This window comes from Protopterus annectens, chromosome 12.part0, assembly GCF_019279795.1.
Source record: "Protopterus annectens isolate FY-2018-M chromosome 12.part0, PAN1.0, whole genome shotgun sequence".
Taxonomy (NCBI): domain Eukaryota; kingdom Metazoa; phylum Chordata; order Ceratodontiformes; family Protopteridae; genus Protopterus; species Protopterus annectens.
In genome coordinates, this window is record NC_056746.1 from 763,721,045 (window position 1) to 763,741,001 (window position 19,957).

Sequence of the window (19,957 nt, forward strand, 5' to 3'; positions counted from 1 at the left end):
GTGGAGTTACCCCCTGGGTGAATTTTCTTTTTCCCATCCACTCATCAAGATTTCTCTTGAAGAGGGTCAGCAAGGTGCTCTGCTTTACATGTATGGGAAGTCTGTTCCATAGCATGGGAAGTCTCTGGGTTATGAACCTGTCCCTCCAGCATGTTCTGTTAATTGTGGTAATGAGGTTGAGGTCTCTGGAGCATGTGGTGCAGAGGGATTGGGATATCTCTAGATGTAGCATTTCTAACAGAGCTGGGTCAGACATGGCTTTGTAAGTCAAGCAGAGATCACCTCTAAGTAGGGGATATGAGAAGTGCCTGCTAATGAGCAGTACCTTAAAAAGGCAAGCAGCTAGTTATGGGGAATAAGTCTGTATGAGACTTACCACACACAGACAGCATATCTGCAAAAGATTACCAGAAGCAAAGATCAACAAAGGAGTACTGCACTCCGCCAGGTATGTAATTGATTCCTCCATATAACAGGATGCAGATGGGAGAATGGAGGTATGAAGAACAGGTATTACAGCAGTAAGCCTGTCTTAGGACTATGGTAATGATGTCATTGATACTTAGCTCTCCTACACCTTCAGTCACATCTCTCAAACTTCCCTGATTTCCACTCACATCTTAGCTCTGTCCCTCCTAATCCCTCCTACAACAGTTGGCTGTTGTAGGAAAACTAGTGAATTACATGTAATATATAGCAACAATAAATAAGGGTGTATACTCCTGCAATGTCAGACAATATACACTAATTCACCTCCTCTCATTCTGTCAATGTCTCACATAAATAGTTCTAACATTTTAAAAGTGTCCCTGATGCACTCTGGCTAAGTCCACGATTCTGTTCATGTTTGTCCTTGACTGGCTGAGAGCTATGCCTAACATAGCTGTTAACCTATTACAGCAAGAAATCTGAACAAAATCATAAATAAAATGGAGGGACACCGGCCCAAAATTAGGGACACTGTAACTATTGCTAGTACAAAGTAAGAAAGTAAATAAAATAACATATTACAGTAGCATAAGTGTGTTCTTAAGGGTATGACGTCTTAAAAATCAGATGTGTGTCTTTATTTTCTGACATTAACCATCAATTATTGGCCAACTTTTTGTCAGAAATCCACAATGTTGTGTGAAAATGACCAAAAGTATGATGCAAACATCTTGACATTCTGCAAACATCTGTATAGTTGAGAGGTATGATGCCTACAGGGAACGTATTCTACAACAGTTTTGCATTGTTTTCTGTCATTGTGGCACACTGGTGTTGCTGGACTGTCCCCATATAGTGGTTGTAATAGCACACTGCTATTTGTCTGGCAGTAAGCATATGACATAGTAGTAGGAGGTTGCCCGCAGGGGACACACCACAGTACACTGCAGTACTGAGTGTAGGAACATACAGCAGAATCTGTCATACTACACAGGGGCATACCCCCGTAGTGCTACTATCTTTCTTGGATCCACACACGTAATATGTTGCCAGACTATGGGATGTGATGTGTGAGGGAGCATTGGGTAGTGCAGGCCATTATGGGCATGCTGAATCTGTACATAGCAGATGTTCATGTATCTGGTCTTGTAATGTGTTCCCCTTTTGTTGTCTTTCAGGAACCATGTATTGCAGATGACATGCCCTCTTCTCTGATGCAGAGAATGAGATAATAGTGGATGCACTAAGGCAGCATCATCAGATGTTGTTGTCTAGGGGGAGGAATAATCTTGAACAACAGGCAGCATCCTGGGCAGATCTTGTGCAGGATGTCAATCAGATTGGCTAGCAGGACCTATGAGCAAGTGTGACACAGAGCCACAAATATGGTGTATGCTACATCACAAAGTGAAGCTGATGTTGTCAGGGATCATGACTCCACTGGTGGAGGGCCTGCAGTGATACAACCACTCTCAGCCACAGAAGAATTTCTGGTTAACCTAAAAACACATGACAGCTCCCAGGCATCCATCACACCATACATCATGGAGGTGGGTGCCACAGTGCTCCCAGCAGAGGTGCATCCAGGTAAGCTTTCTGTGTCCACCATTTTAATACTTAATCAGTTATTGTGGTAGGCTGTACATACCTGTACATGGGTGTTAGGTCTATCTGCATGGGGGGGGGGGGTTAAGCTTGCTTTTGCATACATACTCAGAATCTCAGCAACACAGTCAGTAACAGTGGCTACTGTACAAGTGGATATATGCACATAGTACCCTGTAGTGCTGTAACATATCATGGTGCTGATAATATCTCTCCCTCACCCTTTTATAGGTCTATCAGGAGTTGCCCAAGCCCGTGGACATGTACCTGGTAAGCATGATACCATTGTTTTATAGATCATATATATACCCTATATAAGTTAAGGGCTGCCATGTTGCACTATGTACAAATGTTGTGTTTAGCCAGATTAGAATATTGGTATGTACTATTCTGGAACAGTTGACTACTGTTCATAGACTGGGTAATCACAGGTGTGTATATGAACAAACATTAACATGTTTGCACTTAGTTATGAGGGACTAAAAAATCCCGGTGTACATGAGGCAAGTAATCCAAGATGTCTGTTCAAACACAAAAGATGTTACATACTTGAGGCAGTTACACTAGTACTGGTGTATTATTCTCAAGATAGGTGTACTGAGTTTAATGTGCAGTTTTATCATGTATAGTATCATATTGCATACCTTACAGGTATATTGTACTGGCAACTTTAACTGAATGTAGCTGATGTGCATGTTATAAAGGCTTTGACTTGTATATGTATGTTGTTGTGAAATTGTTGTGAATAGGAGCAGAGATGAGAAGATGTGAGACTGGTAATGCAGTTGTGGATCCCTATTTGTATGGGTCTGTGTGGATTACCATACATAAAAGTGCAGGTAGCAATGTACTACTTTTGTCTTGATTTTCACAGGTGACCATGGGGGTTGGAGTCTGTCCCCCTCACAGCCAGATGTCAGTGTCTCATCGGACTCTGATGATGATGGTGGCCATAGTAAAGCACAGGTGGGGTTGTTGGTGGCTGAATCTGTCGCAGAGGTTGACATCCCTCTTATTCCCCCATTGTCACCACACACAGTCAATATGCCCACACATACCCAGTCCCCAGAGGCCATAGATACTGGACAGTCAGAGGGTGGACACAATGAACAGGAAAGTGTGGCAAGTATGACTCCAGTAAGTGAAGACACTGGCCATAGCCAGAGAGCTAATTACTTCTCACACAGGTGGATTGACAGGGGTCTGCTGTCCACCACCTTTTGCTGGTGTCAAATCTTGAGTCACTCAATGTATGTTCTGGGCCATCATGGAGGCACAGGCATGTTCTGAATGGAACACCGGACGTATGGTAAGTATTATGGATACAGCATAGTGTGACATCCGTGACTGCCTTCACCACACTGGGGACACCCTGAATCAGTTCACTGATGCAGTGGACAGATAGTGGGCTGAGACAGTGTCTGTCTTGGGCCACACATTGTCTTTTCTGGAACATCTGGCTGGAGTTGAGCATCAGACCTGTGGACATAGGTCAGCAACACCAACTGCTGAGAGTCCACATGGCAGTGCACAGTTACACTCCCATAGTGGCAGTACCTCCAGCACTACAGAGGGAAATGTGCTGTCCACACCGTGACATGGGAGGCCATGGACATGTGGTCCTGGGTGGTCCTGCAGGGGGCACAGACCCAGTAGACAGCAGTCACCATCAAGTACTAGCACTGCATCTGACCTTGGGCATGGTTATGCCAGTGCAACACCTGGCAGAGCTAGTTCCTGTGTTTATGGCTGGAGATGGTGAACTCTCCACTCTACCATGTATGTACCATGTACACAGCTGTCCAACATACTCATGTGTAGGGCTAGCACTGGGCTTGATTGTCTACATGCACACACTCAAAGACCACTGTCACATGCAGGTCACCTACAGACACACACAGCACCTCTCCATGCCCCGTCTAACCCCCACACCGTCTTGACTCACACACAAGCTGTCAATTGTATTGCACAACCTAGGCCTCCAACACCCCCACACCATACCCTGTGAATCTGATGATATCTGTGCCACATCCCTGTTATCAATGCAGGGAAATGAAGCTATGTGTCTGATGCACAGGGTGACTACATTACTTGACATGTGTGTGTGTAATGCAGTATTGTTTTGCCATGCCACTTGTATGCTGACATGTGTCATGACTATGCACTAAACTTTGTGTACCTTATGTTGCATGATGTCCTGGTGCTAGCATTACAGGATGACGTGTGTCTCACAGACCTGTGTATATTTCTATTCCAGGGGTCTGAGGGAATAAAGTATGGACAAATGGTGGTAATACAGTGGCACAGGATGGCATGGCAGCATAGTAGAAATATGACGTCAGCAAGTTATGGCAGTATACGTGCATGGCTCCCTAGGTGCATATGTCTGTAACAGTCTAACAGGGACAATGGGGTTAGTCAACATAATCATGCATTCATACTTTGTGATAAGGTCTGCTACCCCTGATACATGTCACCTGGGCTCTCTGAACGTATATCAACAAGGTGTGGTGATGGATTTGACACATCTACAAATATCCTGTGTCCAGATGTTATGTTCCCAGGGTATGACTTTCAGACACTTCCATATAGAGCAGCTGACATATTAGTCTGTATATGGCATACGCATTTGGCAGCATGCTCTGCTGCCCTACTATTGCCTTGTCATGGTATTCAGCAGGGACATGGGTGGGGGTACATCAAGGCATACAGTGCCCACACTGAGCCAAGCCATCTCACTGCACCACTTGTTCAGTCAACTTGTACAAAGCACCCAATCAGGCATCCATGATACTGTCAATATGGGGATCACTACATGGCCCACTCATGGCAGACATACACAACATATAGACATCTGACTCAAATAGCTATTCTGTAAGCAGCAGTGCTCAACAGGGCACAGTTGCACGTCCTCTACTGCTTGGGATGCATGTCTCCACAGTACATATGGGTACTGGCTGACTGTGGCTAACAATGTTAGCTGCTGCCTGCTACTTGTGAGCACTCATACAGTCACTGTGTTATGTTGATGTCTTGCATGATGGTATTACAAATACATGCCTGGTGACATAGTAATGGCTATAAACTCCAATTAAATATCTATGTGCTATGTTTTCCATCTGGGATACCTATGTCCCCAGTTAGTAGCATGGCAGTCCCTACATGTGATGTACATGTGTAGGGGTGACAGGTAGCCACACAGACCCAGCCACACAGGTGTACAGCTCATGTGCCACACATCAACATGTCTGTACTGTGGTATGGCAGGATTCATATGGCATAGCTGTGGTCACAGTCACTGTTAGGTGACATACCCATACCCCCCATATACTCCTACCTCAGCATGTCACTATTTGACTACAGCAGCCATGTGTTGTCATACTGTCCAAACTGTTTTGGTACATGCAGATGACAGTATGGCCCCTCACAGGGTCCTATCACATCATCATCATCAGTATATGCTCATCATTGCTCTTCTGCAATGTACGTCAGTGCCATCTGTGCCATTCAGTATACTCATAGGTAATCTGTGCCATGTGTACAGGACAAGGTGTGACTCCACTTGATTGTATATGCTGCCTATCTCTAGGAAGCATTGTAGATGGATTAGTCACCCTAAGGACATTAAGCCACTATGTAACATTAGTAGTACAAGCTTGTTGGTGACATTTGTGTAGCAGACGTAACACACCCTTAACACTGACCCTCCATACTGGTATGGTACAGAGAGCACTTCAGTGTACTTATGCACATGCCATCTGTATGATTGGCTGGGCAAATGTCATCTCAACAAGGATGGTGTGGTTGAATCTCCCGTGAACATGGGCAATATGTGCTGTTCCTGTGATGAGGGGTAGTGATATCTCCAATTGTGATGGCTGTATTGCCATCATGCTAGTGATGTCCACATCTCCTATTGCTCTGTGACATGATGTACAATGCTGTAACAGCCTAACATGCACACATGGCCACATTCAGGCTAGCAGCACTTCAACTCACGACATACAGGACACACCATGGCACACACAAAGTGCATGTTGGCTGCATGCACTGTGAAAAACTTACCTATGTAGTGGTACACACTACAGAATTCAATAATAAATGCACATACCACACCTCATGTCTGATAGTACTATCCGTGTAGGACATATAATGCATGTTGATATAAGCAAGCTATGTTCTGGTCATTCATTTGGGAGGCCACATCACTAACAATCAGTAAAATAATCCAAAATCCTACTAATGTGTACTTTACAAAGGTTATTTTATGGATGAGAGATGGATATACACACACACTGAGTTGCCTGCTGTGAGATTAGAACCTCACCTATCTACTATTATACACTAAAACTGGCAGTAGTTATCACATGTTCCATGGAGTCTATCTGATATGAGACTGTCAGCCAGCATTCTTAAGGTGGATGATATCAGTAGTCCATGTAGAGGAGAACAATTTAGAGGACAGCAGCTAGATACAGGGCCAAAAGTGCAATACATATTCCACAGGGATAGCGCATGATGGCATGTCTCTTGTGCTGCAATAGGATATTTTTACACACATGCACACACTGGGTTGGCTGCTGTGAGATTACAACCCCTACCTATTTACTGTTACACACTATAGCTTATAGTACCTATCGCATGCACCACAGATTACATCTGTTGAATATGTGATTGCAGGCACCGTACTTGTGGAGTGCGCAAAGTAGGCTTTTGTTGAACAGCATGTATGGCCTGCAGAGTGATATTGCTTGATACTTGTATTGTGTCTATTGTCCTAGGAGTAGGGTGTAGATCAGAGCATTGTCATTTTGAAAGAATAGCCAGAGTGTTAGCATGTATGAGTGCAGTAGTCAGTTTGTTTGTAAGTTTATTTAAGTTTAAGCTACAAAGCCTCATTTCTGATGTGTTTGTGTGTAGTGCTACTTGCACTAAACCCACAAATATTTGTCTGTTTTATCCTGACCAGACAAGCGACATAGGGTACCTGTTAATATCCCTGTTATGTGTACACAGTCACCAGTATGGCCATGTGTGGTTGGTTGCAGTTATATAGGTAAACATGTGACCAGGGACACTTTTCCCTGTTGAAGGCATGAGTTGGAACCATTATACATTACACCACCTGCTCACCTGTGTCTGCCTACATGGGTGACATTCCGCAGGCACAGGGGTCTGAAGTGAGTGGAATATGTACTGTTGCGGCCTAGGTTTGGTTCCTCTGGGTAACTGCATTGATGTGGGAGTGCATATAACCACAGCTTTTGTAGGGTATGTGGGGAATTCATACATCCCCACATACATGTATTTAAATGTGTATAACAGGGATGTCTCTATAAATGTTGCTATGTGTGTACGTTATGTATATGTGTTATATAGATATATGCAGAGTGTCTATTTATCATTGTAATATATTTAAATATGTATATATATATATATATATATATATATATATATATATATATATATATATATCAGTATTATATATATTTGGGGTACACTGCTCGTGGGGGTGGGGGATAGGGGCAGACAGAATGTATACATAGCTATCTGTATGTACAGATATATTTTTACATAGCATGTCTTTGTGATGGAGAGGCAACAGGATTGCGCCCAAGTTAGCTAAGTGTAGGAGCATGCCCAGTGAGACCATCAGTACTTACAAGGTGACTCCAGGCCAGAGCTACCTGCATGCCAGTCTGAGATTTTGCTTGCTACAGACATTGGCAGTTGCACTTGTTTCCACAGTACAGCACTTCCCTGAATCTGTCCACAGCATTTCTCAGAAGTCTGCTGTACATAATATGTGAATGGGGTACATAATTTAACACCACACACAGGGTGATAGTCTGCATACCTCTCACTGTACATTTTTGCAGAAAGTCAAGCATTTTGCTCCGTATGTCTCATCTGTTTCTCCTACATTTGTGTTGTTCCGGTAGCTTATTGTATAATGCAGTCACTGAATAGTACTATCTACAGACACATTTGACTGGCGGACTTTACATCCTGCAGATATTCTGTTGTGATGCAACCCGCTGTTATACTAGCCACCTTCTAGATTAATCAGAGCATGTGTAATGTCTGTCTGTAATTATGGCCCTTTGTCCCCCCATTCTCTCGGACTTTGTCCAGCTTTCTTGCAGCAACAGATTGAGGGGTATGACAGCCTGTGGGAATACAGCCATACGACTACCTCACATGCAAAATATGTGGATGCTACCAAATTCAAACTATCAACACCACCACGCATGCTAACCTAGCCCACCGAGCCATACAGGCCCCACAGATAGAGATGTGTCATTCATCACACACTCAATGGCATATAGACATACATTATCATCCCTGAATTATGTGTAACATCTAACGTGTGCCCAGGTTCTATGTCACAGCCCTGAGGTTGGATGGCCTGCTGATATATCATTGCTGACAGGATATTACAGCAGTTGTATGGAAACACTGCTGTGATGTGGGTGGGGGATGAGCAGCCCATGATCTGCTGGTATAGATAGTTGTGCAACTGTCCTGTGACCCCACTGTTTACCATCTCCCTTGACTAATGTAGTGGATATTCCAGCCATGTGGCCTAGAGAATATTATGGAGCACATACTATTTGATTGTGGCTGTTAGATCTCTCCAAGTAGACCAGTAGTCCACTATATTCTCTTGCATATATGTGGCATGTCCATACATATGCTACCATATTCTAGTATTCCTTACAAGTGGTGTATAGATGAGTGACTTACCCTGCAAATGCAGCAGCTGACAGACCTGTAGTTCAGGGTTGACTCTGTCTGATGCACGTAGTACACAGCCAATACATGGTTAAGTACAGGTTGTGTGGGCTGGCTGGCATCATTTTTACTATAGGTATGTGAGTTGGACTAAGGTGTCAGTCCTAGGCACCGTTGGGGGGGGGTGAGTGCCCCTTACCTTTCCTGATCCTGCTGCAACTGTTTCTACAGGATCATATTGTGTAGCATGGCACATACTGTGAACATCTGTGCACATGTGGCTGGAGAGTACTGCAGGGCTCCACCAGATATATCGAGGCACTGGAACTGTAACTTTAGCAGCCCAAACACAACCACTATGATGTTACTAGTTTATGCATGTGCCTCATTATGGCATTCTTTCATGGGTGTGTGTGCATTTCTGATAGGTGTCATCATCCACAGTTCCTGTGCGTAGCCAACATCCATCAGTAAATGGCCATGTAGGATGTCCCCCCTAGCAAACATCTGGTACAGCTGCGATGGATGCCAGATATGGGAGTCATGATAACTGCCAGAGCTGCCAGCACACACATTCATGATAATGCCCTGGGCACTTTACCTGACCTGACAGTTGATGGAGTGATAGCCCTTGCAGTTGACATAGATTCTACCCTCATCCCCAGGTGGTGCCTTGATGTGTACATGAGTGCAGTCTATGACATCCAGTACCTCAGCATAGTGTGCTACATGGTAGAAGTGTTGCATATTGATGGCCCTCACCCTCAGGAGTGAGGGGAAATTAAATGTGCTCACTGGCATATTGTAGCATGGCATCCAGTCACTGGTGGAGTACCTTGGATGCTGATGACTGTGAGACCCCCATCATGTCCCCAGTTGGTCTTTCAAAGGTACCTGTGGCTAGTATCCTTACAGCTACACATACCTTTGTGTCCACTGAGATGCATTCCCCTCTGTTGGTTCTGAGTCTGAGTTGAGGGAGGCAGAGCTCAGTGAGTTGTAGCATGTCCCTGTCCATCCTCTAGTACTCTACAATCTCCAGCTCATGTAGCTCCTGAAAGGTTACCCTGAGCCTGAACACTCTTCTCCTTCTCACTTAAGGCCTATTGTCAGCAGCAGCATTGACCTCAGCATCTAGCACATACAGATGTAGCAGACCTGCAGTAGCCCCTAGCATTCCTTCAGTTAAAATTCCCAAGTCTGTACTCCACTGGTGCAGAGTTTGGGGGAGAAATCAGATTGTAGGATGTATGCAACCTTTATTGGGCTCTGCTGTAGGTGTAGGCTGTGTGTTTGGCTAGCAATGATGCTTTCCACCTGCTAATTATATCATTAAGAACATTAAATGGTTCTAGTTTAAGTGAATCAATAATTAATTATTATTGGCTTTTAGATATGCTCAGCATTGCGGTGCACTGCATAAACATGTGGAAACGAGCACCCCGAAGGTAAACAAAGCTCAGCAGTCATTGTACACACACCCCTGAAAGGGCACGCTCAGCACAGTGGCATGCTGAGCAAACACACTGAAACACACACCTTGAAGGTAAACAAAGCTCAGCAGTCAGTGTACCATGCCGCACAAACAGGTGCAGCTGAACTCCAATGAGCTTACAAGTCCTCAGACTCACACCCCCGTTCATATCAGCTACCACTTCTATGGACACTGATATGGTTCTGTGCTACATGGAAGGGATATGTGGACACAGATACCCATTTGTAACTACACAGTTCCAGGCCCTATCTCATTAGGAACAGCACAATTTCACCACTGATGATACTCTACGCAGGGTCCTATACTACATTTCTGTCAAATACTATGAAATTTAGTTTTTCCACTATTTTGTTTTACCTTTTCATAACTGTATGTTTGTGTACTGTGCAAACATAACCAGATCATTTAAAAAAATAAAATTATTTTAACTTATTTCCCTTACATTTTTGGAGACACAGTGGATAGTTTTGCACATATCTGTGTCTGCTATGCTATTTCTGTCCATCTAACTACACTTTTACAGACCCTTTTGTCTGTTTAAAATCCTGTACATGGAATTTTCCATGTACACTACAGACACCAACACGTGGTCTGCAGGACTGCCTCTCTGCTTGCTGGATTACTCTACCTCCCTTATATGCATGAAATTCACCTTCTTACAAGGTGATTTGCATGCTACAGATACTTCCATGTTGGTGCATGTGTCCAGCTCTGTTTACTGGTTCGCAAATCTGGTTAGTTTCAGGTAAGCAGTGTGGCACAATGCCTACATGGTAAATAACACCATGTATTCCCCTCTCAGTGTAACTCCATTCTTATAGGTGACTCAAGCTATCCCTCCATTAACTGGGAGACTTATATGATCCATAATTCACTTGCTCTGAGGATTTTTGACTTCTTCAATGCAGATGCCCTGGAGCAACTAGTTAGTTCCCCAAGTAGAGGTCCAAATATCTTAGACCCAGTACTCATGAGCATGGGGAGATGCTGCTTCCTCCTATGCATTAATTCCTCCCTGGTAAGATACAATGACAAAATGATCTCCTTTAGTATTAAAATTAACCTAGAACCCCCATCAAGCTCCAAACCTGTTAGGAACTTTGCTAAGGCAATTACCTCAAACTAAGTGACAGCCTAAACTTCCAAGTCCATCCAAACACAGATGATACCGAGGCCTACTCTGAGCTGTATACAAAAGCATTATACAACCACATTCATAGCTGCATAGAGGAGACAGTACCTGTCCAAGTCAAACCTATGATTAATGACAAATATTAACCACCCTGGTGGATGCCTAGCAATTAGGATTAGAATAGGCTATTCAACAAAAGGAAAAAAATCCTCTCCAAAGCCAAGAAGAAACAGACAAATCAGTGAAAAAAGGCACTCACTAGTCTAAACAAATTATAGAGCTAGTCAAATCTGTGAAAACAAACTATGAGGCAAAGATAGCCTCCCAAGTGAAAGATAACCATCAGGCTTTTTTTTAATTATTTTCGTAACCTCAGGGGCAACCTCAGGGGAAATGCTCAGCAATGTGCTGAGTTAATCATGAATGGCAACATTTACACCCAGCTTGAAACTATAGCAAACCTGCTGGCTGACAAGTTCAGTTCAAACTTCTTCCTTTATCACCCATCAAATACCCGCAACCATCCCCTACCAATCATTATGAGGGAACAGGTCCTTACCGCACTTGCTAAAGCCAAATACACAGCCTCTATGGGTCCCAAAAACACTCCAGGATGCTTCTTAAATAGCTTAAAACAGAATCTATCAGGGCTACTAGAAACCTTCTTTAACCACAGTCTCTGAACAGATTTTGTCTCAGAAGAATGGAGGACAGCAACAGTTGTCCTTCTGTAGAAGGTGAGGCCCATCAACTGACCCAGGAGAACTGCAAACCAGCTTTATTTGCAAGACCATGGAGAGAATTATCATGGACCTAATCAATAATGACATAGGAACCCTCCAAAAACTGGACCAGAACCAATTTGGCTTTGTCAAAGGAGGTCTTGCCTGTTCAGTGTCGTGGACTTCTTTGAGGAAGTCACCATTGCCATGAATGAGGGTAAAACAGTACACACCACTTATCTAGACCTGGCCAAAGCTATCAACACAATCCCCCACTCAGGACTCATAGAAAAACTTACTAAGTTAGGCATAAATGCCTACATCATCAGATGGATAGCCAATTGGTTCAGTAACATTACGCATGTTTGCTGGATAGGTGAATCCAGTTACAGTACGAAATCTGTTACTAGCAGTGTCCTACAGGACTCAGTGTTGGGACCCTTCCTATTACTTCTCTGATGTGAAGGCCAATGTTGGAGGCTTCTGACTTGACAGGTTCACTGACAACTGTAAGCTGGGAGCAATCACTGAATCCCCAAACAATGCTGACATCCTACAAACATGCCTAAAAATGACAAACAACTGTTGCCAAAATGGTTTTCTCAGACTAAATGATAAAAAATGCATAATCATACCTTTTGGTAAATCAGAAATCCATGCAAGTTATAATATTGATAGCACACCTCTAAAAGTAGACCCAGTGGTAAGGGACCTAGGAACACAGATAGGTAGTAACCTAAACTTTGACCACCTGGTAGCTACAGTAGTGAGGAAATCCTTCTATGTGTCTCAACTTATAAGTAAAGGCACAGCATCAAGATCAAAGGAAGTCATAGTGCCATTGTACTTGGCCCTCATCAGGCCCATAATCGACTACAATATTCCCTTATGCATGTACCTAACCAGGCACGTACACCAAATGGAGTGGCCCCATAGGTTTCCTCACTAAAAAAATGCAAAGCATAAGATAGATGCTCTTATACAGAACAACTAAAAGCCCTATCCATTTACTCAGTCTCATATTGTTTACAGAGAGGGGATTATGTCTGACCTACAAGGCATTCTCTGATCCAGCCCTGATGAAAATGCTACATATCCATATTAATGGATGGGGAATCATAAATTCACTCCTGGGGTATTGCCCATGTCCCTTATGAATGGAGGCAGTCTGTAAAATGACTCAGGGCTCCAACACCCAATGAGTCACTACCCTGATACTACCCCATCCCGTATCTGGGGAATTAAGATGTAATACTGTCATATCATGGGTATTATTGGGGAGGTTTGTTAAGACTCTTGTGCTATTAGCCTAGTAACCACCTATGAAGCTATGAACAATGACTAAGAAAATCCTGTATAGTTTTCTTTGATAATCTAGCATCACTATCGCTTAAGATAGCATTCAAGTTAATTTTGACACAGTACAGTCATCAGAGTCTTGGGTGTATATCACTCTCTGTTAATTACCACATCTCTGCAGTGGCTATGGAATCCTTCTACCTTGCACATCTTTCCTTACTGGCATCCCCCTGTGTTCAAAATAGTTATAGTCCCAATTTATTCACCATTTATTGTGCTCATCATTGAATAAAACACACCCTTAAGCATGTACCTTACTAAGCCCATAAATCAGATTCAGAGGCCCGTATATTTCTTCAACAAAAATATCTCAGGTCTCAGTAACTTTAGCCACTCTGATAAACTAAAAGCACTGGCCATCTACCATTTGTCATACAGACTGCTGCGGAGTGGTCTCTGCTTATCTTTCTACACTATGAATGACCATTGCACTCTCTCAACTCCCTCAAATAAACTGAACTAGTAGTAAAGCAAACACCCATTCTAAAGATTTAAACCTACACCCATTCTAAAATTCTAAACCTGTACAATTATATCAGCATATCAAATGGCATGACAGTTACCTAACCCAGTGTATCACCATTTCAGGAATAGGCTGCATTTATCTATCAAGCAGAGTACTTTCCTGTCAAACTTTATAATCAATCTGTATGAACAGATGGGTGATAGCCAATTTTCACTGGTAACCAAAAACAAAAACAAAGATAGGCAGCAAGCTGTAGAATTCCAACCAGTTTATTGTTAGAGCTTTTGTTCTGGAAATACATGAACTTCTTCAGACAAAGAAACTCCAAGAGTCCCCAGTTAAAATAAAACTGTCAAATAACATGAGATAATTAATTATAAAACCAATTAACATAACTTGAGAAATTTAAAGAGCCAGTGTTATACAAGGTAAAATGTATATGTAAATAAATATAAATGCTTTTTAAAAAAAATCAGCAACAATTTTAAAATCACAACACATCAGTCTTATTACTTAATTTTCTTGTGTATATAAATTAATCAAAATACAATTAAATGCTGGATAACAACTTGAACAGCTCAAACAAATGAAAATATAAAATTCGTATAAATGTATAAAGATAGATATGTATAAATAAATATTTATAAATTCATTCAAGTATTAGAAAAGTTGTTATACAACCAAATTTCACCTCTGTAGGGCTTTTAATTTCAGAATACGTATGCATATGTTCCACCAGGGCTTAATGAATACTGTTTGATAAAATGTATTTTGAAATTAAAAGCCCTACAAAGGTGAAATTCGGTTGTTTTATATTTATTTACATATACATTTTACCGTGTATAACACTGGCTCTTTACATTTCTCAAGTTATGTTAATTGGTTTTATAATTAATTATCTCATCTTATTTGACAGTTTTATTTTACTCTTGGGGTTTGTTTGTCTGAAGAAGTTCATATATTTCCTGAACGAAAGCGCTAACAATAAACTGGTTGGAATTCTACAGCTTGCTGCCTATCTTTGTTTTTGGTTACACGTTTATTTTTTGTTTTGTGTTTATTCAATTTTCACTGGTGATATGTGGAGGAAGCCTACTTATTGGGTGACACTGTTAGTCTTCTACCAGTAGTTGTTGGTGTGACTGTGTCTATTAGTAGGTTAATTTGACTTTAAGCTTAGTGAAATCATATGCACTGCAGTCCTATTTCAATATTAGCTTTGAATAGCATAAACTTTGTAAACATTCCAAATTTACCAGGAATACATTATAAATAATTAAATCTCAATAATCTCCAGCCACTTCAAAATCAAATGCAATACATTTTAGTGTTGCAATGTTATAACTATGGAGTAAAAAATTAGTATTTTAAACATCAGTACAATTTGAGAAAATAAGCTCAATCAATATGAGTTAAAAGAACATTAAAGACAGCAACCATAAGAACAGTGCAAAGGAGTTGACTACATCAAAAATTTAAAACCGTTGGATGATTTTTTTTTACTGAAGAAAATTTGGGGGAGTCTAGTATATGTGAGTAAAAACTTTGAACCTACAATGTGTAAGAGAGAGATTTTTTTTCTTTTTTATGTGATTATAAAAATTTAGAATCCTTAAAAGAACCCCATGTTTGACATAACTTATTCTCTGGGCATCTAAGCTTTGTTCCTTTCATTTCTGCATCATCAGTTTGGTCAACAATTTGCCGGGAATCAATGGAAATCAGATTGAGTAACAAAAGTCATTTCTGGTTATGAGTTCTTTTGATGCAGTCATAGTAATCCAAAAAATGATTGCATGATATACATACATGAGCACATACAGATATTTTAGGCATGGCAACAATGTCCTTCTAACCTGCCAGTATACCAAAATAGTAATTCTTGTGTTGTTCTTAGAAATATCTAAACTAGTGCTTGCTTTAATAAAATTTGGTAGTCCATTCCATGTATCACCAACTCTCTCTCAGAGATCAAATTAGTAAATCTCTCATTCCTATGTAATATTTTACATAGGTTGCAGGATGGTTGTCTACTACCACACACGCTTTCCCACAGGTAGTTGTCTCTACCTATATACCTGAATAAGGTCTCTTCTTTAAAATATCTGAACTTGTACAGTGTCTCCTAGAGATGTTTGTCTTTCATCCTAAATTTTCACATCAGTGGATGCCATTTGTATATTTCTGCTGTAGTTTTTCCAGTTTATTTATTCTTGTGTTCTTATAAGGTTTCTGTATTGTTATTCCATACTCTAGTTTGGGTCCACTGTAACTTACAATAATTTCATAATTTCTTATTTCCAAGACTGGTTCAATCTTTTTATATAATCATGTTCTATAACTATCATTAACCGCTTGGTTGATATGATTAGAAAAACTCAAAGCTGGATGTACCTATATACCCAGGTCCTTAAATTCTATATTTTAAATATATGCATGTAGTATTACATATCTGTATCCCCCAAATGTCCCCCAAATCTCGCGTACTTATTTGCAATGTTTATATCAGCATATTACTCTCCTTTGCCCAAATGATCAATAGAGTGAAGATCTTTTGCAGGCATTCTCTACCTACAACATTTAATCAGTTTACCAATTTTCAAGCAATTGCATACAGACTGTAGAATACCACAGATGAAAATGATAGATTTGAAAGATTAAGCCTAAACAAGTATGAGCTTCAGACAGACCTTTGAGACTCCCTGCTTGTAACCTAGAATTTCAGATGTTCAGTTGCTGTAAGATACTTTTCATGCCATATTTGTAAGCTACGCAGCTATCCAGTTTATCAAGATTATGTCAATTTCTGTTTGTACTAATTTATTAATCAGTTCTTTATATATGACACTATAAAGACTGAAGGGGAGTCTATATAAATTACATCACAATACATTTTTTCATGTGTAGCTGTTATGTTGTTATAGAACATCATGCTACAAATGGTTATAGATCTAATTTCACTGTATGCATGCTGATATATAGTTAGTTTCATGTCCACTTATTTTTCACTTCCTAGAGCAATTTATCCAAAATAACCTTCTCCACTACTTTTCCACAGCAAGAAAGTAATCTAATGGATCTATATAATTCTGTGTTTATTTTATTCTCCTTTTCCTTAAAGATGGGTTTAAGAAGTGCATATCTCCAATTTTCAGGAATCTCCCCATATTTACAGTATCTTTAAATCTATTATTCACTAGGTCATTTAACTCATTCACTCCAATGGAGCCCATGAAGTTTGTACAGTAACTTCAAATGGGTGGAGCCTAAGCCTTTTGACAGAATCAAATGATGTCCTCACATATCAAACAAATGTTCATATCTCTGGTATTACAGGATTATGAAAAATGTAAACATCAAACTCTTTGGCACAAACTCTTTTTACAGTGGTAGTATTCTTTAATTTATAAGTCACAGTAAACACAGTAGGAAGAATTTAGTAAAGCCTACACAGACTTTTTTCCATGTAGGCATAGTGGCACACTGCTTACATGAACGTAAGCAGGTGTTTGAACCATTAAACAGAGCTGGGCAGCTCACACACACACACCTACATGGAAGTATCTGTGGCATGCAAATCACATGATAAGCAGGTGAACTGCATGCAAATGAGGGAGGTAGAGTGATCCAGGAAGCAGACAGGGAGTCCTGCAGACTCCGTGTTGGTCTTTGTGGTGTACTTAGAAAAATTCCATGTACAGGATGTAAAAAAACAATAGGGGCTGTAAAAGTGCAGGTAGATGGGCAGAAATAGCATAGCAGAGACAGATATGTGCAAAACTATCCACCATGTGTCCAAAACCGTATGGAAAATAATTTAAAATAATTTTATTTTTTTTTAATAATGTGGGTTTGTTTGCACAGTGGGCAGCAGTGCACAAACATGCAGTTATGAAAAAAAAATTAAAAGTGCAAAAATTAAATTTAATAGTATGTAACAGTATAACAGTAATGTATTATAGGACCCTGCTTGGAGTATCTACAATGGTGGAATGGTTCTGTTGTTAAGGAGGCAGTGCCTAGAACTGTGTTGTTTCCAGGTTGTGTGCATGGATCCCTGTGTAAATCAGCTAGGGTTAGTGAATAGCACAAATGTGTATCCGTGTCCACAGATCCCATCCGTGTAGGCAAAGAACCATGCTGGTGTCCACAGTAGAAGTAGCTGACATCAAAAGGGGGGTGTCTGAGGACTTGTAAGCTCACTGGAGCTCAGCAGCACCAGTTTGCATGACATGGTGCCCTGCTGAGCATGGGGGTGTGTACACTGATTGCTAAGCTTTGTTTACTTTTGGGGCATGTGTTTCATCAGGTTTGAGCATGTTTGCATGGCACACAACCATGCTGAGCATGACCTTTCATGGGGACGTGTACACTGAATGCTGAACACTGTTGATCTTCACTGCAGACGTTTATGTGGTGCAGTACTCTGCTGAGTGAGGAAGGCTGGTTAAAAAAAATTGGCAGAGAAAGGCAATGATATCTTAATTACTGATGACCTCTGTTTCACTTAAACTAGGGCCATTAACAGTCCTTATTGAAGTACTTGGCAGGTGAAATGCATCATAGGTAGCCAATTACACATGCTGCACCTAATGCAGAGGACTATAAAGGTTGCATACATCCTGCAATCTGATTTGACCCCCATACTCTGCACCAGTGGTGTACATACTTGGGAGTTTTAACAGAAGGAATGCTAGGGGTTGCCGCAGGTTTGCTACATATGTATGTGCTAGATGCTGAAGTCAATGCTGCTGCTGCTGGCAATAGGCCTTAAGTGAGAAGGAGAAGAGTGTTCAGGCCCAGGGTAACCTTCCAGCAGCTACACGAGCTGTAGATTGTAGAGCACTACAGGGTGGACATGGACATACTACAAGAGCTCACTGAGCTCTGTCGACCCTAACTCAGACCAGAGCCAACAGAGGGTAACCCATCACAGTGAAAGCAAAGGTATGTGCAGCTCTTAGAATACTAGCTACAAGTACTTTGCAAAGACCATCTGGGGACATGATGGGGGTCTCGCAGGCATCAGCATCCAAGGTACTCCACCACTTACTGGATGCAATGCTGCCACATGTCAGTGAGTATATTTATTTTCCCCCTCACTTCTGAGGCAAGGGCCAGCAGTATGCAACACTTCTACTGTGTAGCACACTACCCTGAGATACTGGGTGCCATAGATTGCACTCATGTGCACATCAAGGCACCATCCGATGAGGAGGGTAGAATCTATGCCAACCGCAAGGCGCATCACTCCAACTGCCAGGTCATGTGCAATACCCAGGGCATTATCTTGAATGTGTATGCTGGCAGTCCTGGCAGTTATCACAACTCCCATATCTGGCATGCATCACAGCTGTACCAGATGTTTCCTAGGAGGTCATTTCACACGGCCGTTTACTGGAGGATGCTGGCTACGCACTAAAACCATGGATGATGACACCCATCAGAAATGCATGCACACACACACACACACACACACACACACACACACACACACACACACACACACACACACACACACACACACACACACACACACAGAAGAATGCCATAATGAGTCACATGCACAAACTAAGAACATTGTACAGCATGTGTTTGGGCTGCTGAAGTCACAGTTCTGGTGCCTTGATATATCTGGTGGAGCACTGCAGTACTCTCCAGCCACTTGTGCACAGATGTCCACAGTATGTGCCATGCTACACAATATGATCCTGTGGAAACAGCTGCAGCAGGATCAGCAAATAGAAGGGATACACAGTCCCACACCAGTGCCTACATCACCATAGACACACCCAAAGGGGGACTCAAAGGAAAAAAAAACCCTGAGGTTGTCCCTGTAGGCAGATGGAGGCATTACCCGTATGCCCTAGCCTTGGCCAAGAGACAATGCATAGCATATGTACTGACAACCTAGTTCCTTAGGGACTGACACCTTAATCCGGCTCACATACATATTAGTAAAAATGATGCCAGCTAGCCCACACAGCCTGTACCTAACCATGTATTGGCTGTGT